The sequence below is a fragment of the Babylonia areolata genome, chromosome 29 (genome assembly GCF_041734735.1).
Source record: "Babylonia areolata isolate BAREFJ2019XMU chromosome 29, ASM4173473v1, whole genome shotgun sequence".
In the NCBI taxonomy this organism is placed as follows: Eukaryota; Metazoa; Mollusca; class Gastropoda; order Neogastropoda; family Buccinidae; genus Babylonia; species Babylonia areolata.
Genome location: NC_134904.1, coordinates 31,864,430 through 31,869,429, shown reverse-complemented (window position 1 = coordinate 31,869,429; position 5,000 = coordinate 31,864,430). Strand labels below are relative to the sequence as shown.

Here is a 5,000-nt window from a genome sequence, read left to right as displayed (position 1 = left end):
CAGATAGACAGAGGCAAAGAGAGAGGCAAGGACTGAGAGAAAAAGAAAAAAGACTGACTCACAGAAACAAAGTTACATAAAGAATCAGACACGGAGAGAGAACGAGAGAGAGAGAGGGGTGGGGGGGAACGGAGGAAGGGAAAGACAGAGAAGGCATACAGATAGACATGAAGAAATCAAGACGTATACATAGAAGACAAATAAAGAAGCAGAAGCAGAGGCACACATATGACAGAGAGAGAGAGAGACAGAGAAAGACAGACAGACAGAGAGACAGACAGGCAGAAAGAGAAAGAGAGAGAGAGAGAGAGAGAGAGAGAGAAGGCTTCAAAGACTGAACGAAGAGAACGAGACGCAGACAGACTGGTAAACAGACATACGTGTACACAAATACACAACGAACGAATAACACAAATAGAACAAAACAGGAAAATTTTCTGACTGGGTGTAAATTCACTGTGAGTGATGAGATGGGGGAGTGGAGTGTGCTGGGTGGCTTAGGAAGGGTGAACTGAACAAAATATGTAAGAACGTGTGTGTGTGTATGTGACTACCATGTGTGCGTGCGTGTGTGTGTGTGTGTGTGTGTGTGTGTGTGTGTGTGTGACTGTCATGTGTATGTGTGTGTGACTAACATGTGTGCGTTTGTGTGTTTGTGACTACCATTTCAGTGCATGTGTGTGTGTGTGTGTGTGTGTGTGTGTGTGTCTGTGTGTGTGTGTGTCTGTGTGTGTGTCTGTCTGTGTGTGTGTGTCTGTGTGTGCGTGCAGTATAAACTGAATAATGTGTGACACACACAAACACAAACACACACATACCACACCATACCACACCATACATAGAAGCCGCATGTTTCTGTAGACCCATACTTTCAAATTTAACAAACTGAATAGTTGGCCAAAACACCTGAAACGTAAACTTCCTTCACAAACGCGAATAACTCGTCAACTGGAAGACTTAGTCGAGCAATGCTAAGTTCGGTGAAAACCTATCCTGCATGACTGACGCTCGCTATCATTTTTTGTGCCGGCTACGAAAATCTGTCCAGCTCAGCCCAACCCACGGCTTGTTGAATTTGACACAAATCCACAGAGAAATTCCAGGACACCTACCTTCTTATCCTTCGCAGTGAATGGTAAAGCAATCCATGGCATTGATGCCAACGAATCTCTGAAAGCAGTTTCATCTTTGTCCCAGCTGATGTAGACGATTTCGAAAGCGCCCACGCCAGAAGGGCGAACTGCCCCGTTTTTTAAATTTTTGTAAAATTCCTGCAGTTTGGGCGTGAAGCCTTTACACGGGGGGCACCACTCAGCAGCGAAGTATAATCCCACTACCTTCTCTTTCCCACACAGTGACTTCGTCTGCACTTTCTCACCATTACTTCGAATCAGAGCGTCCCCAAGAAGATCACAAAGTTTGTGCGCCATTCTGACTCACTGTGTCAAGCAGACGACTAGAAAAACCTGAGCAGACGACTGTCTGACGAAGTTACTTCCCGCTCCAGCCAGACAGCGTCTGCGCCTCGCGCGACACGAATGAACTGCACCGGTGTCGCTTGTAAAAAGTGTGCCCTCTGAATTCTGCTCTCGATGCCTTCGTGTTGTCCTTTCTTTCTTTCTTTCTTTCTTTTGTCCTCTCTTCTTTCTCCCTTTTTATTCTTTTTTTCCTTTTCTTTTCCTTTCTTTTAATGTGGTGAAGAAGAGAGAGAGGGAGAGAGAGAGGACAGGCTCACGAGAATGTAAGTGTTCTGTGGAATAAACTTTTTTTTCCCCATGCACATTTTCACTATGACGTGTCCCATCTTTCCCACCAGACTGATACTTTTGGTGTATATTATTATGTGTGAACAGGATGCATCTCTACCTTATGAACTGCATGTCTGCATAAACACTCATGCAGTCTTCAGTCGTTCAAGATTTACATTGGGAAAATTAAACTTCAGTCAGTGAAGAGCAAGTGGTAATAAAGAGGGAGAGAGAGATACAGGTCTGAAAGAGAGAGGGGGGAGGAGAGAGGGAGAGAGAGAGACAAGAGAGAAAGAAAGAAAGAGATAACTGAAGAATCAGAGAGAGAGAGAGAGAGAGAATAACCACCCTCATCAACATTTTACCCACTTTCTCTTCCTGTATCTCGCAAGAAAGGAAGAAGAAGAAGAGGGTGGTGGTGGTGGTGGCAGTGGAACAGAAGAACAAGAAACATAAGAAGATGAAGGAAGCCTGGAAGGGGTGGAGGAGGAGGAGGAGGAGGAGAAGGAGATTGATTTTCAAGCATTTGCAAGATTCGGCAGTTCCCACTCCGCCTGCCATAAACCTGCCCCTTCAAAGTCGCTGCAGCTAAGATCTCCGTTCAAAAAGACATTGACAGAGTGCTCAGTGGTGAAACCGAATCCAGTTTACAGAAGCACTCAGCAACCAGAGAAAAATTAAGAACATTCACAAAAAGGCGTGAGCGAACACTGATTTGCATGTTTCACGCAGACGTACACATACACGCACTGACAGAGGTTGTGTGTGTGTGCGTGTGTGTGTGTGTGTGTGTGTGTGTGTGTGCAAACTAAACTGGCCGGTGCATGCACTGATGCGTGAATTCACACACACACACACACACACACACACACACACACACACACACACACACACACACACACACACACACACAAATCCCCCAACCCCTCATGTCCGCGAACATACTATCTATATCTATATATGTAAGTTCTGATAACCTGTGCAGAATGTACGACGCGACATCGGGTGAACGCCAGAGGAGAGGAAAGGGAGAAAAAAAAATCCATGGGATATAAATCAAGCGAGGGGGTCGAAACTTCCAGCGTGGAATACCGGCCGTGCGGCGAGGCAGCAAAATGGATCCAGAGCCAAAAATAACCGCACGCGCACAAAGCGAAGCGGGGCTTTAAAATACAAGAAACTCGATCATTCAATAAATTGATTGGTGCGCTATTGAGTGAAGTTTTCTACGGCTGGTGAGCCACAGACGTTTTTTGTTGTTTTTTGTTGTTGTTTTTTTAATATAAACTGGAACTTTGAAACTTGTGAATAAAATCTTCATTTCCGAACTTTGTTTGCTTGTTTGTTTTGTTGTTGTTTTTACGATAGTTCCTGGGTAGCTCCAAAGAAACTTTACCAACTAAAGGCTCTGTGGTCGCTTCAGTCGGCGCGTGCTTCAGTGAAACTTAAGACTTTATAGGCTTTATAAACATGTGCAAGGGATGGCTATGCGCACACGCGAAGTGGATGAAACACTCTGCCACGCTCGTGTATACATTGCTTCTTTTTGCAGTGTGAGAAGGCAGGGGTAGAGAAGATGAGAGGGGGAGAAGGGGTGTGGGGGTGGGGGAGCTGTTGAGATGGCCGGGGAAGGATATGTCGGAGGGGCGGGGGGTGGGGGGGGGGAGGAAGGTAGATCACTTTCCTCCCTTCTCTCCCTCCCTCCCTCTCCGTCTTTTAAAGCCCGAACCCTATACCACGCCGTATCAAGAGAGACTGGTAAGATTCTCTCTCTCTCTCTCTCTCTCTCCACACACACTCTCTCTCTCCATCTCCACACACACACACTCTCTCTCTCACTGTCTCTCCACTCTCTATTTCCATTCTGTCTCTCCACTGATCTCCGTTCTCTCTGTCTCCGTCTCCACCCACTCTCTCCGTCTCTCCATCCGTCTCCAAACTCTCTCACTGTCTCTCCATCTCCACTCTCTCTCTCCACCCTATCTCTGTCTCTCCGTCTCCTCTATTTCCACTCTTGTCTCTCCACTGATTTCCGTTCTCTCTCTCTCTCTCTCTCTCTCTCCATCTCCACCCTATTTCTCTCTCTGTCTCTCCATCTCCGCACTCTAACACTGTCGCTCCATTTCCACTCTCTCTCCATCTCCTCTCTCTGTCTGTCTCTCTCCATCTCCTGGTATCTCTCCCTCTCTCTCTTTCAGAGTCTAACAGCTGATCCGTCGTTTTTTACCCCATGCTTTTTCTTCTTCTGGTTTTTTATTTATTTTTTTATCATTTAAAAAAAAAAAAATTTTAAGGGGTTGATAGGGAGTGCCTGCCTGCAGGAGCCTCACTGGCGGTGCATGAAACGCGGACTGAAATTAATCACAGCAGTGTTGAAAAGATTGATGTAAATGCGTGGTGCACGATGAAAAGGATTATTTATCATTTTCTTTTAATGTTTGCGTCGGTTTCAGTTTTAATTTCGCCAGTCAAGAGCAGGTGCATTTAATAAGCACTTCTCTCTGTCTCTCTTATGTCTGTCTCTATGTAGATAGATAGATATCACGAGAGAGAGAGAGAGAGAGAGAGAGAGAGAGAGAGAGAGAGAGAGCTCAGAAGTTTTCTACCCTTTGGTGTGTTCCGTAGACTATCATTTTCATCAACATCGTCATGCAGTTTTAGTGTTGTCGAGTTCTCTCCGTCTGTGCGTGTGTGTGAGTACGTGTGTGTGTGTGTGTGTGTGCGCGCGCGCGCGCGTGTGTGTGATAGGCTGCATTATACGCAATATTATGATTGACGTATGTGTGCTGCGACAGAAGTCGATTTCGGAACGGTTTAAATTTTGACAAGGGAAACAACTTGTAGTTTTGACTTGCACTATGTAACAGGGGATTTTCCCCCTTGATACTCAAGATATTTGTGTGTGTGTGTAAGGGACTGTAGAGGGAGGGCGCAGACGGGGGCGGCAGAGAAAGAGCTGGTCCGACAACGTCAAGGAATGGACCAAAATGACGATGCCAGATCTCCTCACGACAGCTGCCAACAGAACGGCATGGCGAGCTATGACATCTTCATGTCCCCCCAACGACCCCAGCGGTCGAGGGAATGAGTGAATGAGTGAATGTGAGTGTGTGTGTGCGTGCGTGCGTGCGCGTGCATAGGTATGTATGATGCGCAAGTGAAAGGGAGGGCAGGTTGTGGTTAGAGAGATGGGGCTGCCACGATCATGAGAGAATCAGTGCCAGTTCAGTTATTTCCACAAATATACACCCC

At 46.3% G+C, this 5,000-nt stretch overlaps 1 pseudogene across 1 annotated transcript in view; it reads right to left on the bottom strand.

The window, feature by feature from the left end:
- Positions 1–1,449, bottom strand: part of LOC143274646 (tryparedoxin pseudogene) — an 87,424-nt pseudogene extending 85,975 nt beyond the window's left edge. The window contains exon 1 of the transcript XR_013053294.1: positions 1,113–1,449. The product of XR_013053294.1 is annotated as a tryparedoxin pseudogene (transcript). The remainder of the gene's footprint in view (positions 1–1,112) is intronic.
- Between the last annotated feature and the right edge of the window lie 3,551 nt (positions 1,450–5,000).